Genomic DNA, 25864 nt, shown 5'->3' with positions numbered 1-25864 from the left:
TAATCTGTATTTTGAGGTACTTGAAGATGTCTCCTCGCAGAGGCTTGGTTTTCTCCAAAAATGGTCATTTGAATGTAGAAGGGTATATAGATGCAGATCGGGCTGGTTATATCACTGACCGGCGATCTACATTTGGATACTTCACTTTTGTGGGTGGTAATCTAGTTACTTGGAGAAGCAAGAAACAAAAAGTGGTGGCTAGGTCAAGTGCTGAAGCTGAGTTTCGTGGTATGTCTCATGGTGTATGTGAGTTGTTATGGTTGAAAAAAATTGTTGAGAGATCTTGGATTTAAACCCAAGGGTGCTATGAAACTTCATTGTGATAAAAAGGCTGCTATTGAGATTGTTCATAATCCAATGCAACATGATCGAACAAAACATATGGAGATTGATCGACATTTCATCAAGGAAAAATTGGATGCTGGAATTATTAATTTTTCTTTTGTGGGATCTTAAGATCAACTTACTGATATGCTTACTAAAGTTGTGTCTAATAGTGTGTTTTCCAACTCGCTTGACAAGTTGGGCATGCGTGACATCTTTGCACCAACTTGAGGGGAAGTGTTGCAATTTATATATATTTATAAATTTTAAAGTATAAATAGTACTCCGTTGTCCCACATTGACGAAGTGCGTATGTAATACGAATTGTAACTCCTATATATACTCCACTTCGAAGATTAATGAATATACAAGAAATCCTCAAATATTGTCATATATATTTTTGGTATTTTATCATGTTTAATTCAACTTTCTCTCTATTGTAATACTTGTGAATTGGAAATTTGAAATAGAAGACATTTCTCGGTGCCTGAATCTACTCTAAACAATGTTATGTTTGTATTATCTTAGCGTAATGAAATTATATTTTCTAAAAAGAAAGAAAAATGCAAACCTAATCGGAATCAGAAAGCCATGAACCTTGCCTTCTGCATACTAAAAATTAAATTTTAAGTCAACCAGCTGACAGATGGCTAAAGCATATGATCTTCTAGCTAGTATTTAATGTCACCCTTTGCCCATCCATTTCATCAAATATTCATCTCTCTAGTTCTCCACCTATACCATCAAATACACACACAAAAAATCAATGGCTCCAAGTTTTGAAGACGGAAAATCACTATTCAATTTTGTTGTTCAAGATGGCAATTGTGTGAAGGGCATGGTGGACTTAGGCTTGTCCAAAGTCCCTGAGCAATACATACAACCACCACATGAGCGCATAGTGAAGCTTAATGCACCGGTTCATGAGCTCCCACCAATTGATTTGTCAAAGCTGGATGGGCCCGATCATGACCAAGTGGTAAATGACATTGCCAATGCTGCTGAGGTTCTTGGGTTCTTCCAAGTTTTGAACCATGGCATGCCTCTCGAGTCGCTAGAGTCCCTTAAAAGTTCTGCTAATGATTTCTTTGGACAAGAACCGGAGAAGAAGGCTGCGTATCGGAAGGGTGTGAGCCCTAGCCCATATGTGAAGTACGGGACAAGCTTTGTGCCGGAGAAGGAAAAGGCATTGGAGTGGAAGGACTATTTGAGCATGCTATATACCACTGATGCTGATGCTCTCAATTATTGGCCTAATGAATGCAAGTAAGATCTTATTATTTTTATATATATGCTGCCAATTTGAACCACAAATTCAAATAAGAATTCATTTAATCAATAGTTTGTTTATATTCACTTTTGACAACATATAATTTGTCACGGACTAAAATATTTTCCTCTTAAATAGTACCCAAATTCTAACAATTGACAAATTAAAATTCCAACTTGATTAAGCGTATTATGAATTTATGATTGATATGAAATTTACAGGGAAGTTGCACTTGAGTACCTAAAAACCTCAATAGATATGGTAAAGAAAATAGTGAAAGTCTTGATTACAAAGCTTGGAGTGATACTAGAAGACTCAAAACTTGAGGCACTCATTGGGTTAAGGAGGGTTAACATGAATTATTACCCAAAATGCCCTGATCCTGAGCTCACTGTCGGCGTCGGGCGTCACTCAGACATGGGCACCCTAACTGTGCTGCTGCAATATGGAATTGGAGGTTTGTATGTGAAAATTGAAGAAGACTTGGATGCTGGAAAGAAAGGAGAGTGGATTGAGATCACTCCTGGCCCTGGTGCTCTGGTCATCAACATTGGTGATACATTACAGGTTAGTTAACCACAAAATTCATTAGATTAAGCTTTGTATATGTTTGTTTCATGGAAAATATATTTCTTCGACGTGCAAAGTTAATTTAATTAGATTATGGCCTTTTGTTTTGCTTGAAAAAGCTTGTGAATGTTCGAATATACTTTATATATTTGTAGAAATTCATCGTCAAAAATGATGAAAAATGTTAATCTTAATCGACTGCATACGTGTAAATGACTTTGAAAATTAATTGAATATGAGATTTAGTTGGCAGAAAATAACTTACACTTGCTTGTGGTTGACGAGTGTGGCTAGAAAAGCTCATTATTATGGATTTAACCATCTCATCACTTGTGACATTGTTTTGTTGTATATACTAAGTAATGGAAGGTACTAAAGTGCTGAACACAGAGTGCGAACTACAAGCGGCCAATCAAGAGTGTCCCAATATTTACCATCCCAAAGGCAACAGAAAGAATTGGGCCATTGCCTGAGGTGGTGGAAAGTGATGGAGTTGCTCGTTATCGTGAGGTGGTGTTTGAGGATTATATGAATAACTTCTTTAGCAATGCACATGACGGGAAGAAGTCTCTTGATTATGCCACCATTTGATCATGCAAAAGATATCCAGTAATGTTAAACACATTAAGTGACTGTGCAATTCAAAATTAAGTTTACTCCTTTGATCCATATAACAAGGAGGGTTTATATTTATCTTTGTACTTTCATTTACCTTGATTATCTTTTTTTTGACTGTTTGTTATTTCAGTTGTCTTGATTATCTTTTATTTTGTCGATGGAGAGTCAGAGAAATTCACTTAATCAATTACTATACATAGTTACTAAGAACGTTTATATTTTTAAGCTAATAAGTTATGACATGTATAGGTGTTGAAGAATAGTATTTCACATCAAAAATATTACAACGAGTGAATAGATTAAACAAGTTTAAAAAATTAAGTGAATAGGTCTGATATTCAACACAAACACAAAAAGATGCAAGCCAACATTAAACAACATGACATGATTTTCTGCTTATTAAATTTTTAATCTAGTCCAAGTGACAAAAAAAAGTTTGAAGTTAAGGTAATTGAAAAGTACAATAATCTGCGGCCACATTTATTGAATCATAGCTAACTTAGCTATGCTTACTTATGAATTTCCACGGGTTTGACCACTATTATTGGGAAAATGATCCTCTCTGCATCCTCTTTGTGAGAATCCGGATGATCAATCAATCACATTCGTTCATCGTACATTATGCAATCGGTTTTTGTTAAATACTATTTATATTCAATTTTAAATTTTAAATGATTTCTGACCACACGATATACAATGAACGAACATGATTGATTGATCCCTCGAATCCCCACAAAGAGGATCGAGGATCTTTTTCCCTATTATTGAATATGCTTCAGTGATACTAAAGTTATAATATAACTAGTTAAATTGTTTTTTAAGTATCTAGTCATTTATATTATAATAATTAATGTATTGAATCGTATTTTTGACACACTAATGGTTGGATTGAATGGACATGTTGTTGAGGTGGCGTAAACTAATTAAGCTTTTTACTTTTTTAACTTTTTCAAGACCACTCAAAAACTTTTGAAAGATTACTTAGTACTACGGTGTAATAGTATTCATCTTCACTTATAAGTAAGAGGTCTTAGATTATACTGGAACTGGATCCAAGGGAACTGAGCCCACTGATCAATAAATTCGGCCCATTGAAATTTGATCCAACGGGTACAATTATTATAACTTTAGAGGGCCCCCTATTTGCCGTCGTTGGATCAAATTTTAATGGCACAGATGCATTGATTAGTGGGCTCAGTTCCTTTGGATCCAGAGGGGATCCAATTCCATTATTAGTAGCTCATTATGAAGTTAAGCCCGCCCTCTCTTTCCCTTAGTGTAGACAATATTTTTTGTTAAAAAAAAAAAACAAAAACAAAAAAAAACAAAAACAAAAAAATAAAAACAAAACTCTCTTGAAAGCACAAAAACTGTTTGAGAAAGTATAATGCTAAAGAGACCAAATTTGCAAACCAAAATGATGTTTTTAAATAGAAAATAAGTACGTTAATCAACACTTAAGTAACAATCCAATCATCAACAACCACTGTTGATATATCCCATATCGACCATATCTCTGAGAAAAGAAGAGTTTCAATATCCTCACCACTCTAACTACCACCAGGGTCTTTTGTGATAAAACTTCACACCTGACGAGTTATGCAGAATGTAATTACCAAGTTGGAGACAATATCGGTGTTGTTGGAAGTGGGCATTTGCCTCGACTCTTAGATAATTCTCCATGGTATAAGAGTTAGGGAGCACGCTCATACTGCCACGTGATGAGTGGATCCCCTTGACCCTGTGCGATGAGGGTGGGTTCCTTGGCCCTTGGCTCCACATGATTGTCGATGTGTGGATCTCTCACGTGTGACACACTAATTGAATCACACATTGGGGAGGGGGGATGTTGATATCTCTCACATCGGCCGTATTTCTAAGAAACTAAGAGTTTAAATATTCTAACACCTTTTGTGACAAACCCCCACACCTGATGGATTGTGCAGGTATTAATTACCAAGTTGGAGACAATAACGGTGTTGTAGGAAGTGAGTATTTGGCCCGTGTCTCTGATAATTTTACAACCACATCATTTAGTTTATAAATTTTGATTTAAAACTTCGTGTTTTCAACACAATTTCGGTGATAATATTATAAAACTTGATGCCAAGTCCATAAAAAATCCACTTTGAGAGAGATTGCTTAGCATTTCTCTTACCGTTTAGTCTCTGTTGAATCGAGCATGGAGGCAAGCAAGGAAGCGTATCAGTAAGAGTTTGGAGAGCAGTACGGATACCCCAAGGGTCCCAAAACCAGTGACAAAATCCTAGCTACCGAATTCAAACGATTAGATGTTCTGCATCTCTTTAATTCCCTTCTATGTTCCCCTCCTTTTACTTTCCGCTTGTTTCCCTATAAAATTGAGCTGGAAAATGATACAACAGAGCTTCTGAGATTAAAACTTGTTACTATTCAATCCTTTAAGTTGACCCAAGTGAAAATATTCAAACTTTGAACTGAACTATTATTTGGTTTTGGTTATTGATGCTGTTGGGTTTGGAAAATGTAGGACTTGTGTACTTGGATCATGCTGGTGCAACTATGTATTCTGAGTTGCAGATGGAAGCATCTTCAAAGATTTCACTTCCAATGCATATGGAAACCCACGTATCCTATTACATGTAAAATGATTGATTTCGGTGTCAGAAATCGTTATGTAGTTGCTGGAACAGAATATGGAATATAATCTTGTTTTCCTTGTAGTTGAAATCGAGTTTTCGTATAATCTTATTGTTTTTTCGTTAAGTTCCGTAATGTGTATGTAGATAGTCAAAGTGATACTGGTTCTGCTACGAGTGACATCGTAAGGGAAGCCCAGCAACGGGTATACTCTCTAGCTGCTTTCGTGTTAGTTTTCCCAATTTATCGTATTTTCGAAGGTTCAATCTTTTTCTGATCTTTTAAAGTATTTAGATAGATTAAGAAATGTTGTGATTGCTAATTGTTGTTCTGAATTGTGTTCGTGAGTGATGTTTAGGGAGGTGTATTCAATCGAAAATTTGAGAAATTTTAATATGTTTATAAATTCATGAATTTTTATAGAGTTTAATTGATTTGTAGAGATTCCATATAAAATTTTGATTTAATTCTCTCGAAATCTCATAAGGAGAGGTGAGATTTATGGATGCTTAGAATACATTACAAAATTTCTCTAATTTCCCTCTAATTCCTCAACTTTACCAAATTCTTTAAATTCAAATTCTAATTGAATACACCTGGACTGTTATAAACTTCTTTAAAATTCTAATTGAATACAACCGGATTTCTAATGATTTTAATAAACTATCTTAAAATCTTGATTAAATATACATAGAATTTCAAATAATCACTTAAAATCCTAATTGAATACCCCTGGATTCATTAAAAGAACTAAAATCCCTCAAAATCCCCCAATTGAATACACCCCCAATAGGGTTTTTAGATTTTAGAGCTTCAATAAGATTGTTTTTAGATTTTTTTTTTTTTTTTCGTCAAAAGACTGTTTTTAAATTTTAACCTGAATAACTTTCAAAATCTAATATAAGATCTTATTTTTAAAACTTACTATATAAGTAATTATAACACATCTATTATTTATGTTACCATTCAAAATTCTTTACCCATCCATAATAAATGTATTTTTTTTGTGCTCCAATCATATTAATAGATACAAATTTAATAAAAATTCAAATTCTTATTATTGAAAAAATTCAACAACAAAATAAAAACAATTTATACATAACTTTTGGTACCTTATTTTATTCATAGATACGGAAATATCGGTACATAAGTTTCGGTACGAATATATCAGTACATAACTTTAGGTACCTTATTTTACTCATAGGCATAGAAGTATAAGTATGTAAGTTTCAGTACAAATGTATTAGTACATAACCTTCGGTATAAATGTGTCGGTACAAATGTATCGATACATAACTATAGTATCTAAACATACATATGTACGTAATATGCATATACAAAAATATGGAGAAATTTACGCACAATGAAAAATATATGAAAATATGTGATAAATAACATTTTTATTATTTATGGGAGATCAATGTATAACCTGCAAACAAAAAACTCAATAATTATCACAACCTATTTAATATTCAAAAATTACAATTAAATGTCAAGGATTAGAATTAATTTTTAATTTTAGACAAGGTTTTATTCAAAAAGTAATCTTAGACAAGGATTAAAATAGAATTTTCTGTATTTATATGGTTCATGTGAAATATCAATAGTTCCAGGAAGGCAGCACAGAAGTGCGAAGGCTGGAATTTCCCACTTGTTTCTTTAAGAATGAAACATGAAACACAGGGTGAATGCAAGAAATTGGTGGTAACTGCAATCGATATGCCGCTTTTCCCACACGGGCCAACACTTTATAAGGTCCAAAAAACTTTGGTGACAATTTGTGGTTATGGCGAAATTCAATGGAAGCTTAGCGGTAAGGTTGTAACTTCAAAAATACCATGTCTCCCTCATTGAATTCACGTTCTGTTCTGTTCTTGTCCGCTTTTTGCTTCATTCGATTTGGAGGCAATAGTACGTTGTGGCGTAGTTGAGAAAGTAACTCATCTCTTGTCCTCAAGGCCACATCAACCTGATGAACAGCAGTTGATCTACGAGTATAGGAGCTGATAGTGGGTGGAGGTCTGCCATAAAGGGCTTCAAAAGGGGACATTTGGATTGAAAAGTGAAAAGAAGTGTTGTACCACCACTCTGCCCATGTGAAATAAGAGGTCCACGAAGAAGGTTTGTCTCCCACAAAACAACGAAGATAATGCTCCAATGTCCTATTCAGTACCTCAGTTTGGCCATCTGATTGAGGATGGTAAGCAGAGCTTCGACACAATATTGAACCCTGAAACTTGAAAAAGGCATCCCAAAACTGGCTAAGGAAAGTGGAATCACGATGAATCACAATCAATCGAAGCATATTTTGACCGCTATGTAAGGGTGAGAGACAGGTATGAAATGTCCATATTTAGTAAATCTGTCCACGACCAACAGGATAGCATTTTTGTGATTAGATGCTGGCAACCCTTCCACAAAATCCAGAGAGATGTCCTGCCAAGCATCCTGAGGAATGGGTAGAAGTTGCAGAAGACCTGGGGGTTTGATTGCCTCATACTACTGTCGTTGACAAGTATCACAAGTGGCAACAAAGTTTTTGATATCCTTACTGATTCCAGGCCACATGAAGTTGAGGGAAATTCGCTTAGACCAACTCCAATGATGGGCTAAAAGCCAAATTATCGTCCAAAATTTCCCTCCAAACCCACGCCAACCTAAGGGGAAATTTTGGATTAAATGCTAAATGCTAAGCCAATGACAAATTCCCCCCAAAATTTAGCTCTGAAATCGGAGTGGACTCCACCCAATATTTATCGGAATTTAAATTGTTTTAGATTAAAATGTTCATAAAATTAATTTACGATAGTCTACACATTTATTTAAAAAAAATTTAATTGAACAAAAAAAATAGCTTAAGTTCATCTTTAATAATTCCCGGCTAAAATTTTAGACTAGAATAGTTGGAGTAAAAAAACTGTTTCTGTGCTAAAAGCTAAATTTTCCGGGCTAAAAATTTGGCTTTTAGCCTAAACATTGGAGATGGTATAAGTGGCTAAATAACCCGAGTGACCTGCAGTAAGCGACACATGAAATTCTTGTAATAAGGTGTGACGCCACTGTGAACATTGAGGTACAAACATGTGATTCTCGTAATACAAAAACCCATTATGAAGAGGATAATGCTTGGGATGAGGTTGGTTTTGCTGAATTTTGACCATGATATTAGAAGCTTCAGGATCTTTTGTGCATGCCTGATGTATGGCTTGAATGCCTGATGTATCTCTTCTTTGCGGGATAGGGCATCAGGGACTATGTTCTGGGGACCTGCCTTATAATAGCCAAGCAACTTAGAGAGCCAGTGTTGTTGTGTAGGGGTTGCTATTCTTTGATCCAAAAAGTGGCGGATTGTCTGGTGGTCTGTGATGATTTTGAAATGCTGGCCTAATAAGTACGGTCTCCATTTTTGCACAGCATACACAATCGCAAGCATCTCTTTGTCATAGACGGACAAATTCCAAGTTAGCAGCAGAAAATGGCTTGCTTAGATAAGCAATTGGGTGTTTATCTTGAGAAAGAACAGCCCCAATACCTGTACCGAAAACATCACTCAACTGTAAATTGTTTGTTGAAGTCCGGCAAAGTTAACACAGGTGTAGATGACAAGGCAACCTATATTTGCTCAAAAGCTGTTATCAAAGCCTCTGTCCACTTGAAACAATCTTTTTTAAGCATGTCAGTCAGCGGATGAGCTATTTTACCAAAATCGCGCACAAACTTGCGATGATATCCTGCCAAACCCAAGAATCCTCTTAAACCTTTCACATTTTTTAGGATGAGACCATTCCTTAATGCATTGAATTTTTTTTTGGATCCACTGCTACTCCTTGTGCTGTAATAACATGGCCCAGATACTCTACACTATACTGGCCAAATAAACATTTAGACTTTTTTAACTTCAGTTCATTAGGACAAAGTAGTTTAATTACCTCGGTGAGATGGAGTAAATGATCTGACAAATTTCTATTATAGATAAGGATGTCGTCAAAAAATACGAGGACATACTCACGTAGCAAGGGGCGAAATACTTCATTCATCAAGGATTGAAAGGTTGTAGGGGCATTGGTCAGCCCAAAAGGCATTACGAGGAACTCATAATGGCCTTTGTGAGTGCAAAAGGCAGTTTTCGAGGGTCATCCGTTTGCATTCTGATTTAATGATACCCTGAGCACAAATCTAACTTGGAAAAAATGGTGGTACCGTGCAACTCATCTAACAACTCATCAATCACTGGAATTGGATACCGGTCTTTCACCGTTGCAGCGTTTAGGGCTCGGAAGTCGATGCACAGACGCCAGGTGCCATCTTTTTTCATCACCAAAAGAACTGGAGAAGAAAATGGGTTATTGCTTGATCGAACTATACCTGCATCCAACATTTCTTGAATGATACTATCAATTTCATTTTTTTGAAAATGAGCATTCCTGTATGGTCACACATTTACGGGAGCAGTGCCAGGGGTCAAGGAAATCCGATGATCGACTGGCCTTTTTTGAGGGAGGCTCGTTGGAGCTAGAAATAACTCCTCAAATTGACTCAGAAGAGCTTGGATTTCTGTGGGTATAGTAGTTGCAGGTCGTCTATCATCACGAATCACTACCAATTGAGCAATAGCACCCATCTTTTCTTGTTGAATGAGCTTCATCATAGTGGAAGAATCCACTAAAGCAGCATTAAATGAAGTGTGTCCCTATAGGTGGTATATTTTTCCATCCATAACGAAATCTATTGTTTTTTTAAGAAAGTGCCATCCTATCAACCTGGCTCTGAGGCCAATTTGGTGCGTTAATTTTTATAAAAGAGAAAAGAAATTAAAAAAGAAGAGGCTTTCATATATCATATCCCTTCATGAGGCAGAACCATTGCACTATATCGTGGATCAGATGGGAAAACCCTAGTAATTGGGTGCTACTGCAACTATGATTCAATGCTGCGCAGCAGCATGGCATAGTAAATGGAAATGACAGATGGTAAATAAAAATGACAGCTAATACTTAAGGGTCAAAATAGTAATTTACTGCATCAAGGGAGAACCAACGGGTATTTCTAAGTGGACACTGTAGATATTGACAGGAAATTGACTTGAACTTTACCGCCGCACATCTTCCAAGCACCTTTGAATGATATGTATTCGAACACTCATCTTTGGAAGAGAAAGAGGGGGTCCAAACAGTTTGGCTGAATTTTTTCACATTTAGTCCTCATGACATTCAAGATTATGGCAATCTCTCATTGGATATCTGTTGCAAAATAAGTCAGTTGGAACATGACCTATGAGGATTGTTTGAACCCATACAAAAGCTTTATTTATATACTTCCTGGGTCGTTCCAAATTAAGCTATTTCTCTCTACGTCTCTGTTTTTGTAAGACACACACATGCACGCACTGGCTGTGTGTCTTTCCTTTCTGAGTTGCTTCATATGCATATATAGATGCATATATCGATATATTAGATATATAGAGGGTTATGTTCTCTTATAAACTCTTATAAACAACAGTCTTGCATACTGATATTTTCTTGAGAATTCATGATAACGTACGGGAATTTGATTTCATTTAATTTACTATTAGAATTATGACGATCAGTTCATATTACGCTTATCAATCCTTTATGGACGTTTGTAGAATACATATTTGAAGTTCAGAATGTGATATATATTTATCCTCTGAGCCTCTTTTTCTATCATCCGGTCTTTTTTTATTTTGGTGGAGGTTTTCCTGGAAGATAAGTATAATAAATTCGTTTTTTGTAGAATCTTTGCTGATGATCACTCTTTGATTGCTTCTCTGTTAGACAGCGTCGTTTATGCTCATCCTAGTATACCTTCTTGTTTATATTGGCACATCTGGGTAGTATACTATTGAAAGGTCAAATTATTACTTATTTTTGTGAGTAATTATTATTGCAATGATTTTCATGCAACATACTTATGAAGTTTAGAAAGTTACCTTGAGTTTTCAGTTATCGTCTTCATTTTGCAACGCTTTTGAAGTTATTATGTCGGTTTTCTCCCCTTAGATATGAAGTACAGTGTTACGACAATGGAGCCAATAATTGGTTCAGCAATGCCATTGGCCGACCATGCACTTTATTACGCTGTTTTAGTTCGAATTACAACCATTGCCTGAATAAGAGCGAAAGTATGAGCATGTGCAGAGAGGCGCAGGACATGTTGAATTTTTCGAATGAAGCTCGGTTCTTATTGATATCCGAGGAAAGCGTATCTGACCTCAACCAGAGAGTAAGCACAAGTATGTTCTTACGTAGTAATGGAACCTCTTGTAGGAGTTTTGAGACCCCTATTGTCCCACATCCGGCAACAGTGGTTTTTCACTAGCCTTTATATAGGCTTATTCCTTCTTCTGAGTAATTATAACTTGGGCCATTTGGAATGAGGATTGAGGTTTGGGCCACTAATTGTGTGGATTAGGCTTGATGATTATACTATAATATTAATGTTAATTTGTGATTTGGGCCACTAATTGTTCGAATTAAGTTTTTAATTAAATTAATTAAAAACGTTTTGATTAACAGACACTACTCTTTGGAAAGAGTTGTATAGCTTCAGATACATCCAAAATGTGTTTGAAGAGGTATGAAAGAGCCTATATAACTAAAGTCCTTAGTTCCATAAAAAATAATCTGTTTCTTCCTCCTTGTCTTCCGTACAAAATTTCCAGAGAGTAAACACACAAAGCAATTCGCTAGAGTTCTATAATCCAGTGCGGGTTGTAGAATTTGGTAGTTGTATCCTGGTTTAGCAGACGTTGTAGAACCACAAGCACACAAGTGGGACGGAAATACTGTTCGAATGACATAGCGTTTGCGCTAGCCTCTACCTTCAATTCATTCAATTCATTCAAGTTACTATAACATAATTGCATTCTGTATTGCAAGTATTTTTGAATAATAAAGTATAAGTATTTCGGTTCTATATTTCTGTTATTTTATTGTTTCTAAATTGTTCTCCAACACCTCTTACTGTACAGTAAAAGGCATGCAAGGTGTCAGTTTTGATTTGTGGTTAAACCCCTCCATGAGCTAGCTAGCTAACTACATATTCCCATCTAACTGAGGCCAAGTTAGCACGTACAGAAATGTTTCTTCATACGAAACAATTAATAATGTCTATGCTCTTTTCAATTTTGTGGTCATTTGGTGCGTAAAAATTTCCTTTTTCCTTGATATTTGAAATTTCATGCAATCAGTTATTGATGGCAGAAGAGGTACAAAAGGGTGCTCGTGGAGCAGCAGGTCAAATCAATCCAATGAGATTTCGGCCCAACCTCGTCTTATCGGGGGGTGAACCATATGAAGATGGATGGGAAATCTAAAAATTGGGAATAAATACTTCGCAGTAAGTTATTACTTAAAGTTTTTTTTCTTTTAAGATGGATGGCTTTCCTTTCTTTTTGTCTCATTAATTTATTTATGTTTTGTTTCCTAGCCTTTGGGTGGATGTAATCGTTGCCAAATGATCAACATTGTTCATGAAGCTGGACAAGTGCAGAAGTCAAATGAACCTTTGGCTATACTCTGGCGACGTATAGGAGAGTGAAGGTCATCCGTGATTGTTTTTTGAAAGTGATGTTTATTTAATTATTATTTTCATAATTCACAAACCAAACCAAATCAAATCAAATTTTTACGGATGCGGGGAAAGATTTTCTTTGGGATACTTCTGAAATACGAAAGAAGTGAAGTTGTAGGTAGGGAAGATGATTTGTGGCTTCAAGTGGGACAAGATGTACGTCCGAATATCTTGTAGATTCATGGCATGTGTGTGGAGCAGCCTCAGGCGATATCTAACAAGTATTAAATGCATAGCGGTCTGATGCAAGAACTTGGCAATGGTCTTCTATAGAAGCATTCAACTGATTTCATACGTTCCATATACAGATAAGGCCTCCAGGAAAATTGGGATTCAATGTCAATTTACTCGTGTGTACGCATAAATGTACTAATGTATACAACATTGCTTTATCCAATCGGATTCGGCAATCCTTAGAAACATAGGGTTTGTCTATTCTAGCTAAGATGTCCTGCTAATGAAAAGCAACAACGTAATAGTTGACATATGATCAGGTTTTCTGTTTCATTAGCAACTCAATTTGTCTCTTTAAAAAAGCAATTTCGGAGAAATTTTCTGTATAATATAGTTGATCATCCTTTTGAGTGACCGGTGTGATAGATGCCTGTTTGCACCATTTGATTCATTTCATTCCTGTTTGTATTGCAATCTGAACTTTGTATTAATTGCGCCGTGTATTTGGAGAGATTCTTGAGCGAGGCTGCAATATAAGGAAGCTTTCACAGCCTGCATGTGGGCCGTGTACTCAAAACTTTCTCGTGTAGTTAGCAAAAGGAGGATCAAACACAGCAGACTTTCGGATTTACAAAACAATTTGATTGACCAAAGATGGAGTTAAAAATATTTAACTGTAGAAATCGTTTATTGTACTCTCTCTCGATGTTAAAGTTGGGACGAGGCACCGATCTCGTCCAGTCGGAAGTCGGAATGAGTCACCTGTCTCGTCCCATTTGGAAGCCGGGACAATTAAGGCATCAGTCTCGTCCAAGTCGACACTTGAGACAATAAACTATGGAGAACGGTTTTTAGGTTTCGACTCTCTATTTTCAGGCAGCCAAAACTGGAGAGTTAACAAAAACCTAAAATCTATCATATTAATGTAGTATAGCAGCCGAGGAAAAGCTAAGTAGACTCCACTGCATATGGTCTATTAAAAAATACAAGATGTCCTCCACGAGTCGAAGTCAGTATTATATCTGGAAACTTCGGGGGAAAATATGTGGCCGCAATTAAGGAAAAAGAGAAAAAACCACCGCCATTGTGGTTTGTTTGGGGTCGGTGGCAGCCCCTCTTGGTCTCTTATCTTTCTTCCCTTTCATGTTTATCTTACTTCTAACAATCTCCAGCTCTGGTTGTAGTTTCTTTTTTTTGCTTTGTCAAAGATAGCCTTCATGGTTGTGGTTGTGATCTCACTCTACAAAGGAGAGCCTTTGTAGCAATTATGGGTTTTTGGTCAAGGATCTTAAGAGTGTAAGGTGGCTGTTGTTTAAGATACGAGCCGAAGGTTTTTTGTGGTTCATTCACTTGGTAAGTGACTACAAAGAGAAAACTTGACGTTAGTTGAAGGTGACGCATAATAATGCTTCTTTAATGAGCATTTCAAGATTATTAGAGGATGGTGCAATATTTTTCCTTGTGATGCCTTTGCAGACGTAGTTCTTTGGCTTGCAAGGTTTGAACCTTCTAGAGCGTTATCTTTCATATGGGTCCGATGTGGATTCTTCGTAGTTAGGGTATATTATATTTTCTTTTAGCATGTATTGCTTATTTTTTATGTTCTATGTTTGGTATATCTGTCGTATGTAAGTTTTTAATTGTTCTTTTATTATTTTAAAAGAAAAAAGTTAAAAAATATGAAAATATGATTGAAATGTGCCAGTCGAAGTAGCCGACGTGTCTGACAATTTGGTCTATATTGAAAATCAACGGTTCATGACCAAAGCTAAGATAAAGATTGTTGTAGACTTTAGACGACCGGCAGTCACAAGTTTTGCTTCCTTTTGAGTTTTGACATGGTTTGTGGCTCTCTCTCTCTACAAAGTCTCACCAGTTCCCTTGAATTCCATGCAATTTTTCAAACATCAATTAAGAATCAATAATACAAAACTAAATTTGTCTTGGTTGACCTGGTAATTAAGCCACTAGGAGTAGACTACTCTCCAACTACTAACTTGTCTTGGTGTTCAATGTTTTGTCTTGTCTAACCGCATGACTTCTTTATTTTATTCCTCCTGGCTGCTGTTGCTCTCTCTCTCTCTCTCTCTCTCTCTCTATATATATATATATATAGACACACACAGACATATATTTCACACCCTCTAAACCAGTAATTCCTTTGGTTAATCTTAACTAATTAGTTTTAAGTGTTTAAGTTGATCCATGTCGATGGCTACGCTGACTGCTCGTTCTGGTTTGATTCCATTGGATTTCTGGCATTGTCTTACTCAAAAGCTATACACACACACACACACACATATATATATATATATATATATATTTTCTTTCTTTTGGTAAGTTGTACAGGTGCAGCCATGATTAGATTTCTGGCCTTGTCTTATTCACAAGCTATATATATATTTTTTCTTCTGGTAATTAAGTTGTACAGGTGCAGTCATGATTTAACAACACATTTATATATATATATATATATATATATATATATTTTCTTTCTTTCTTTTGGTAAGTTGTACAGGTGCAGCCATGATTTGATTTCTGGCATTGTCTTACTCACAAGCTATATATATATATATATATTTTTTTCTTTTGGTAATTAAGTTGTACAGGTGCAGCCATGATTTAACAACACATTTTGCCTGATTTTCATTCTGCAACGTGTATATCTCTACTAAATAATAAAATATTTATTGTCAATTAAAATCTTATAAAATTACCAGTTTAATCTTCTAATTAAAACAGAACATGAATAAGAAATATGAGGTAGAAATGTAATTCAAAAAAATGTAAATAAATTTAATTCCGAACACACACATGCATGTGCTAATTCTTTACTTTTTTCTATGTTTTTTTTTCGAGAGGGAACATAAAATTAATCAATAATAAATGTGTAAATTAAACAAACCTAGTTATAGTTAGTTCATGTAATTAACATATTGTTGACCCTAAAAATTACCAAGCCTACGTGGCGCGCAGGTCGAGTAATTAATAAGTTAACTATGTCCTTCGGTTGTGTGCGGGGCGTGCCAATTCGTCGGCCGATCTCGACCAAGGATTAAAATATGTTGATGTGGCGTTGGGCATACTATTGACTTCTTGATCTTACGACTGCGACCAAGGAAGGAACACGTCTCAGCCTTCGAGTTCTAAAGCCTAAAGACAATGTTGCTAGTTCTGCGAAGTTCAATATCAAATTCAGCTTTCAATGTGCTGAATGTAGTAACTTGTAACACCTCACTTCGTTGAGAAGGCTAATAAGATAACCTCTGCCACTAAGGATTCGAAAATCCTTCTCGACCGAGAATTGGATAGATAACCAGTCGGCCTCAACGCAGTGCTGTTTATCCAAACTGAAGGTGCTCCGCGGTCGGCTGATTCTACAGCAACAGTGATGTTTATCCAAATTAAAGATGTCACCGGTTGCCTTCACAGTGCTGTTTATCCAAACTGAAGATGTGTTGGCAAAAAAAGAAAATAAAAAATCTCAAGGTTGTTGAGAGGTTTCGCATAGAGCGAGAGTTTGCACAGAGCAGTTTGTGTGTTGAATTAGAGGGGTTAGAATGATGCACTCCTTTCTTATTTATAGTAGCCAATCTCGTCATGGCCAAACCACAACTATACTCGAATTAGGATTCTTTATCCAAATCTAACCAGGTCTCGGCCAATTCTACCTCCATTAGGACTTTAAACCACACTCTTTATCTTGCCACATTCATTTCTCAAATCTGAACATCCTCATTCCATTGAGATTCCTTATTATACTAGGACTCGACTCATTCACTTATACCCAGATCAATCTTTCTTAAAATATGTGGCCGCAATTAAGGAAAAGGAGAAAAAACCACCGCCATTGTGGTTTGTTTGGGGTTGGTGGCAGCCCCTCTTGTTGTCTTATCTTTCTTCCCTTTCATGTTTACCTTACTTCTAACAATCTCCAGCTCTGGTTGTAGTTTCTTTTTTTGCTTTGTCAAAGATAGCCTTCATGTTTGTGGTTGTGATCTCACTCTACAAAGGAAAGCCTTTGTAGTAATTATGGGTTTTTGGTCAAGGATCTTAAGAGTGTAAGGTGGCTGTTGTTTAAGATACGAGCCGAAGGTTTTTTGTGGTTCATTCACTTGGTAAATGACTACAAGGAGAAAACTTGACGTTAGTTGGAGGTGACACATAATAATGCTTCTTTAACGAGAATTTCAAGATTATTAGAGGATGGTGCAATATTTTCCCTTGTGTTGTCTTTACCGATGTGGATTCTTCATAGCTAGGGGTATATTATATTTTCTTTTAGCATGTATTGCTTAGTTTTTATGTTCTATATTTGGTATATCTGTCGTATGTAAGTTTTTAACCACTCTTTTACTGTTTTTAAAAGAAAAAAAAAGTTAAAAAATATGAATATATGATTGAAATGTGCCAGTTGAAGCAGCCGACTTGTCTGACAATTTGGTCTGCATATTCCTCCTTATTTGAAATCAACGGTTCATGATCAAAGCTAAGATAAAGATTGTTGTAGACTTTAGACGACCGGCAGTCACAAGTTTTGCTTCCTTTTGAGTTTTGACATGGTTTGTGGCTCTCTCTCTCTACAAAGTCTCACCAGTTCCCTTGAATTCCATGCAATTTTTCAAACATCAATTAAGAATCAATAATACAAAACTAAATTTGTCTGGTTGACCTGGTAATTAAGCCACTAGGAGTAGACTACTCTCCAACTACTAACTTGTCTTGTCTAACCGCATGGATTTCTTTATTTTATTCCTCCTGGCTGCTGCTGCTCTCTCTCTCTCTCTCTCTCTCTATAGACACACACAGATATATTCCACACCCTCTAAAACAGTAATTCCTTTTGTTAATCTTAACTAATTAGTTTAAGTGTTTAAGTTGATCCATGTCGATGGCTACACTGACTGCTCGTTCTGGCTTGATTCCATTTGATTTCTGGCATTGTCTTACTCACAAGCTATATATATATATATATATATATATATATATATATTTTTTTTTTTTTTTTTTTTTATCTTCTTACCAAAATTTTTTTTTTCTTCTTTCTTTTGGTAAGTTGTACAGGTGCAGCCATGATTTGATTTCTGGCATTATCTTACTCAGGTCATCTTCGGTCCAAATGGCCAGAGGATCGAAAATAGTCAGAAAATTGTCTCCAACCGAGGGCTATGCTCGTGGAATCTGAGAGGGCCCCACAGAATCTGAAAGGGCTAGAGGGCTGGCCAAAAAAATCATTATTCCTGTCGGTTATAACCGACAAGAATCCTTAAGCTAAAATTCAAATGCAACAGCTAGCTAACGTCAGCTAGTCGTTGCATTTGATTTTTTTTTTTTTTTTACAGATTTATTATTATTTTTTATTTACAAAATTTTTCTTATAACTTCTATTTCACAAAATTTGTTTCATTTTATTTTAAATTCTATGTTTTTCCTATAACTTCTATTTCACAAAATTTGTTTCATATTTTTTTTAATTATATATATTTTTTTCCTATAACTTCCTAAGCCATTATACAACATTAAATTAAATTAAGTAACATAAAACAACATTATACAATATGAAACAACATTAAATAACATTAACCAACATACAAATTATACAACATAAAAAAAACATTTAAAAATATGAAACTTAAACAATATTTTTAAAAACATTTAACAACATAAAACTTAAACGTCTACTTCATACTTCTTTTGGCCCAAAGATGTGCAACAAGATCTTGTTGTAGGTACTTGTTGTGGCACGAGAACGTATCATTCTATAGCGCCTCATGTACTCATTTATAGAGATACTACCAGTTCTTGGATTGAAAGACAAATTAGGCCCATCATATATTTTTGCACAAGCCCTTCTTGATCTTCTTGGTCGTCATCGAACTCTCCATCAATATACCCATCTCGTTCATCCTCCACTATCATATTGTGTAATATGATGCAAGACATCATGATGAAGTCCAAATTTTCTCGACTCTACCCTTTTGCCGGTTCGCTAATGATCTTCCACCATGGTTGTAGAATACCGAAAGCTCTCTCAACATCTTTCCGGTATGTCTCTTGGTGTAAGGTAAACAACTTTTCTCTGTCATTCCTAGGGTTTGAAATTGTTTGGACAAATGTCGCCCGCTTTGGGTAGATGTCATATGCCAAGTAATACCCCATATTATATTGACGGTTGTTGATGTAGTAGTCAAGTTGAGGTGCTTTACCTTTCGTCAAGTTATTGAAGAGGGGTGAACGCCCAAGAACTGTAATGTCATTTTGGGATCCAAGGACTCCAAAGAAAGCATGCCAGATCCATATGTCATATGAGGCATCTGCCTCTAACACAACAGTTAGCTTTCTCGACCTTCCGCTGAAGCCTCCTTGCCATCAGGTGGGACAGTTCTTCCAATCCCAATGCATGCAGTCTAATGACCCTATCATGCCCGAAAACCCATGGTCTTCAGCTTTGCGAATTAGCCGATTCAGATCTTCTTGATTTGGCTCGCGGAGGTACTCATCTTTGTAAACCTGAACAATTGTGTCACATAATTATTCAAGAGTATCAAGGCATGTAGACTTAGACATACCATGGGTTTCATCTATCAAATCAGCTGGGGAGCCATAGGCCATCATTCGAAGTACAACAGTAACCTTCTGATAAAGTGAGAAATCAGGGCGCCCTGCTCTGTCCCGCTTCTGTCGTAAGTATAGATTGACGTGCTGGACATCACGAAGTAAACGCTCAAAGACATGACACCTCATCTGGAAGCGACGTTTGAAATCTTCTTCTGTGTACACCTAGTTGGGGTTAAAGTAGTTGTTCATCAAATTGGCATACAACATCACTCTGTTTCATGGTTTGTAAGAGCGACCAACAATAGAGCCACCCCATTGAGGTTGTTCCTCAGTTGGCTGACACACCATGGCCGCAGCCACGGCTGCTGCTTTGTTTTGTTTATTGCGCCTTACTTGAACTTCTTCATCAGACTCCTCATCTTCTAGTCTCATTTGCGCCCATTTTGCTTCCAATTTGGAATTGGATGAGGACCCCCAGTTGGAATTCAAAAAGGATCCAAAGTTAGAATTCATTGTAAACTTGAATTGAAATAGATTAAATTCAAAGTTTTGTGAATTATAGCCCAATATCCACCCTATTTATAGCAAAAGAAAAATTCAAATCCAACGGCTAGTTGACGTCACTTAGCCGTTGGATTTGAATTTAAGTTGTAATTTTTAAATAATAAATTATGTTCGGTCTTATGGCCCTTTGGCCCTCGGTTGGAGTCGGTTTTTTGTGACAGGGCTAAAACGAGCCCTATGGCCCTTTGGTCCTCGGTTGGAGAAGGAGGCAAATATGGTCATGTACTGTTCAATAAAATATTAATTTATGGGAGGGCCAGAGGGCTAAAACGAGCCCTCTGGGCAGCCCTCGATTGGAGATGGCCTCACAAGCTATATATATATATATATATATATTTTTTTTTTCTTCTTTTGGTAAGTTGCACAGGTGCAGCCATGATTTAATAATTGCATGATATTCATTCTGCGACGTGTATATTTCTACTCATTAATAAAACACTCATTGTCAATCAAAATCCTATGAAATTACCAGTTTAACCCTCTAATTAAAGCATAACATGAATAAGAAATATAGGCTAGAAATATAATTTCAAAAAATCTAAATAAATTTAATTCCTAACACACACACGTATGTGCTGATTCTTTACTTTTTTTCTATGGTTTTTTTTTTTTTTGAGAGGGAACATAAAATTAATCAATAATAAATGTGTAAATTAAACAAACCTAGTTATAGTTAGTTCATGCAATTTATATATATAGGGTTTACTAAACAGTAATGCTAGGAAGACTAAATGTATAGACAAAATTAAATGATATGTCACCAATAGAAATGAGCATGTTCATTCATGCTTAAGTAATAACTTAATCATCAATTTTGAAGTCACTTAGTTTACAAATTTTGTCACCAAATTTAGTCTCCCTAGTAAAACCATCTCATGTTTATAACGAAAACTGCTTCACAATCCAACTCTTTTTCCTAATTTTTTCAGGGACCTCCAAATTATCCCTTTTCAGTGTGTAGAATATAATAAATAAATTGGAATAGAAAGCTTTACATCAAAAGAAGAAGAAAAAATATATTAAATAGAAGTTCAGGTTAAAAGGAATTTGGTAGAAAGTAGAAACCCTAACACTCTGTTTGGATGAGAAAATTTGAGATTACTAAAAAAATTTAAAATGACGGGATTTTATTTTCTAAAATTTGTGAATTTTCTTGTTTGGTTAACATAGAAGAACGATGAAATTTGAAGTACCTTCGAGGACATCCGATAAAATTGAAACGAGACAAAGAAGATTTGCATGGCTCCTGCGCAAGGATGACACGCATAAATTGAAAAATGGTCCAAATTTTGCTTCCCATATCCGTCGCCAAGTCAATTCCATAGGTCATCGTCTATCTTGATTTGTTCTCCACTCCGTTGTTGACTGTGCTTGGATTGATAATCCTCCCTCTATTATTAATTAGTGATCTTATTGTAGATAAAGAATCCTATTCTTGTACTGTCTAGCCTATTATGGCTCATTCAATGAAATCTAATGCCGTTTTATTCAAAAGCCAAAAAGAAATTAAAAATGGAATTTGAATACAGAATTTGTTATTTTAAACTCTCACCTCATAGAAAATTTGGAAATGTCACCTATTTACATAAAATTTAAACTTGGAATTGGAGCTCTCAAATTCCAAGTTTTTTTTTTTCCACACGGAAATTTTAAATTTCTATATTTATGAACCCAAAAAAGGAAATTAGTGCATGTTAATTTATAAATCTAACTTTTGCCAAAATTCCAAGTTTATTTCCCTCATCCAAACGTAATGTAAGTGCATGTACAGTTCAAGGTAAATGAAAACACACAACAGTATTTAATTTCGCATGCCTTCCACCATCGAATTAGTCATTTAATATTACGGTATAGTAGTATTCTTTTTCACTTGTAAATGAGATGTCTTATATATGTATGATTCTCGTCAAGGCGATTTGAACCAAATTATCATAACTAACCCATTGTGAGGTTTAGTCATCTCCTCCAATATCGAATGTATTAAAAAACTTTCCACCGAACCATTGCAACCTTTAGATTCTATCACAAATTTTCTATATCTTTGAATTTTATAAAATATGAGAAAGTGATTTTGGTGGATTAAATTATAAAAGCCATCACTTAGTTTGGGGAAAATTACATCACACCCTTATCATAATATGTAGCCTTCAGAATTTAGAATCAAAGCATTATTATACATGACAAAGACAGTTTTTGTGTCCTTACAAAGAAGAAAGACTACATCTCTGTCATACTTGAAAAAGATAGATTCAAAATAATTAATTATACAAATGTTTAGCTTATAAAATAATATTACGATTCTCTACAATTTTATTATTATAAGCAGTATATTACGATTCTTAGCATCCATATATAAATTCATTTTTGAACTCATATCATTTACGATTTGTGGGTCTAATCATATGTGATCCGATATCTTAGTAGATTGGATGTTGAGTCTTCACCTATGCAATCCAAATTCAAAACTCCCTCATTTCTTAAATTATTATAATAGTTTCAAACTTCCGTCATGCTCTCAATAATAATAATTTAAAAAAAAAATTGTGGGTCTAGTCCAATGATTCCTGAATTGTAGGACCAGATGTCTCACTGCCACCACCCGGCGGCTGGTTAGGTTTCTATATTATATCTTTGATTGAAGTTATGTCTAATTAATGTCTTAAAGTCTAGCTCGGCTTCACGATTTCAAGTCAAAAGTATTAAGGTCAGACAATCTTTTCTTGTGGAAAGGTCAAATTAAATACTGTAAACTGTATTTTTTTAGCCAACAATTGTTATTAATGAGTTCAAAATCTATATCATCCCAAATTGAAGACTGAAAATCAATACATAATGTTTATGTAATTTAATAAAGTAGTGACTGAATATTATTAGACTAAATGATTATTAATATAAACTTGCCTATTTATCACACTTAATCACCTCCACGACTCCAAGAACTTTTTCGTATACAACTCTAAAAAATTTACTAGGTTTTAAACCACTATCATTTTATTACATTAAACTATTATAGTAAATGTTTTAAAACAATAGTAAAATTAATAAAATTCACTCATCAATTAAAAATAGATTTGAAGTTGTTGTCAATTTTGGCAACAAAGGTGAGAGCTATCAATCCATGTCATGTCACATAAAAATTGCTTTTTCAATTAAAAAATGTTGTTACTACCCTTTTTGATTGTTAGTAATAATTTGGACAATTCTTTTGACAATGCCCTAATACCTACCCGGCAGAAAGGTTTGAACATTAATTTTGGTATGTTGGACCAGAATTTAGGATATCTTTTGGTTTTCATCCCTCTGAAAACGGGGATTTTTACAAATAATGGTGGGTTTGATGAAGAAGTAATGACTTCCATTTTTCTTGTAATGGTCAAATGTAAATCACCTTCTACTCTTCTAGAATGTCTTTTCTATGCTTTTAGAAATATTGCTCGTGTTTATTTGAACAGAAAAAAGAAAAGAATAAGGTCCATTCGATACCCTGATGACAAGGGAAGTAGGGCTTATCATGGATAGGTTTATCTGTAAATACTTTAGATTAGCAATAATATTTTATTAGTAAATTATGATCCCCTTCTTCTGATTCAAAAGCACGTGCTGAGTTGAGTGAGTCCATCTATTTTGTCATTTTTTCTTCTTTTTCCACTTGTTCTACAACTTGGGAACTTGGACCTTACGATACAACCAAAGGTGGGGCAAAGAGTTTCAACAAAATTTTTGTCATTAAGTTGATGAAAGTTGATGTATTGTGATCCAAAATATCAAGTATCTAAAAGAAAATGAGGATATTAATATCGTTCTAGCAATATCGTTAGAGCATTTTCAAAAGCCTCCACAAATGTAATTTTTAGATACAAGTTTGTTAATTTACGTGGCAATTTAGAAAGTAAAATTTGCTTCTTCACAACTTTGTTCTCCAACAAATTTTATGAAACAAGTTTGTCCCACACTTTTTGTTGTTGTTATTGAATTAATTAATAGAGATAGTGAGAAAAAACATGTTATTGTAATAAAAAGAACAAATTATATTTTCCCCCTCAATTTTTAGCCTAATTTCAAGACAAACAACATCTTCCAATTTTTTAATTTCATACAACCACTCCAGTTTCCATACCAATATCGTACATCAGTACAACTTGTTGTCAGGATCAAGTTAAATCCTGACATGGCGAATGCGAGGTCTACCGAGGCAGGGTTTCCCACCAACTTTCAAAACGCAAACAAAAACTCACGTAAATTCAAGTATGACCATATAATGTGGTTGTTGATGATTGGATTCGTAATTACCGTTCTTTAAGGCAAGTTTACTTGTAAAGAATGAGTACTTAGTTACTAAACCCTGATGAATGAATAAAAAGTGGGATTCACATGAATTTTCGTATGGCACACCTGATAATTCAAGGTATCCTATTATGATAGAGATGTTTATCTCATACTGGATCTTCCTTATCTCTAATTCTTCTTATTCCATTCCTCTTATTCCCATTCCTTATCATACCCATACTATGCAAGTAAGCATTGTAACAATTTTATGGATACCCATATTATGCAAGTAAACATTGTAACAATTTTATGGATCTCAAGTTCTCAATTATGCCTGTCTCAACTAGTTGACTGCTATTTTGTACGTACCTCCAGAATTCCTAAATTAATAATGCATTATTAATCTAACTAGAATATCCAAACATGCCCTTCCAATTATGCACTTTCCCCATCTTATATAAAAACCTGACCTGGAGTGTGGCTCTCGTTTTTGCCTTTATGGACTTTGATCTCTTCCATCCATAATTCGTAGAAGCTTCGACTCCCTACTTGCTCATATTTGGTATTTTTGCCATTTATTATTATTACAGTTTAGTGGTATTTTTGTTCACTTGTAAGTGAGAAGTCTTAGATTTAATTCTCATCAAAAACGAATTTAAATCACATTATTGATAACTCATTGTAAGGCTTAGCCCACTCTCCCACCTTGTTTGTTAAAAACAAAATTCATTTTACATTAAATAGAAGGAGGACAGATTGGATATAGTTCATCTCTTCGGTAAGGAAGAAAGTCAAAAGAATCTGGATATGTATACATATATAGACACACACACACACACACACCATACATATTTTGGAAAATTAAGCCATGCAACCTAGATAATACTGTGATGCATTCACTGGAATGACAGAGCTGCACAAGTAGTTCATGCAGATGTATGTACGTGTGCATGTAATTCATATCCCTTGTCTCATCAGATTATTTAGCAATTGTTAAAAAGTCTTTAATTTAACGGCATTGTTCGTTGCTTATTTGGAGGGCCTAAGTTTCCGCTCACATATATAGCAAAGACATTAGACATACATACATATATCTTTTGACATAGGCCCTTGAAACTCCTATTTTTCAAACAAAAACCCACCTAATTTTAAATATTCAAATAAAACTTAAATTTCAAATAAACTGCCATGTAGACAAATACGTAACCAACTATTACAACACATTTACAGCTTATGCCACAAAATCCTAATTTGGTGAATAAATGTTATTACTCATCCTAATTATGATGAGCAATTAAACCCATATAG

At 35.1% G+C, this 25864-nt stretch overlaps 1 non-coding gene and 1 pseudogene across 1 annotated transcript; both read left to right on the top strand.

The window, feature by feature from the left end:
* Positions 1 to 1090: 1090 nt before the first annotated feature.
* LOC103936940 lies at positions 1091 to 2755 on the top strand (annotated as a pseudogene).
* An 18724-nt stretch (positions 2756 to 21479) lies between these two features.
* Positions 21480 to 21582, top strand: LOC125472628. The gene has a single exon (XR_007254546.1). It is a non-coding gene; the product is annotated as a U6 spliceosomal RNA (small nuclear RNA).
* The last annotated feature ends 4282 nt before the right edge of the window (positions 21583 to 25864 follow it).

The sequence above is a fragment of a genome, unplaced genomic scaffold, assembly GCF_019419815.1.
Source record: "Pyrus x bretschneideri cultivar Hongxiangsu unplaced genomic scaffold, Pyrus_bretschneideri_v1 Contig7, whole genome shotgun sequence".
NCBI lineage: Eukaryota > Viridiplantae > Streptophyta > Magnoliopsida > Rosales > Rosaceae > Pyrus > Pyrus x bretschneideri.
This window is presented reverse-complemented; position numbering and strand designations above follow the sequence as displayed.